Source organism: Mus pahari, chromosome 23 (genome assembly GCF_900095145.1).
Source record: "Mus pahari chromosome 23, PAHARI_EIJ_v1.1, whole genome shotgun sequence".
NCBI classification, from domain to species: Eukaryota; Metazoa; Chordata; class Mammalia; order Rodentia; family Muridae; genus Mus; species Mus pahari.
The window spans coordinates 4,850,609-4,850,853 of NC_034612.1; positions in this window are offsets into that span (position 1 = coordinate 4,850,609).

The following is a 245-nucleotide window of genomic DNA, read 5'->3' on the forward strand; positions in this document are numbered from 1 at the left end:
CACCATGTGGTTGCTGGGATTTGAACTCAGGACCTCTGGAAGAGCAGTCAGTGCTCTTAACCACTGAGCCACCTCTCCAGCCCGTATATATGTATGTATGTATGTTTAAGCATAGGTAGGGGGTCTTGCCTTGGCACAAATACAGAGTCAGAGGACAATTTGGCAAGGCTTTCTTTCCATTTCCTCTGGCCTCTGGGTCCAAACTCAGGTTCCAGGGATGGAGCTGAGCTTCTCAGACTTGCATG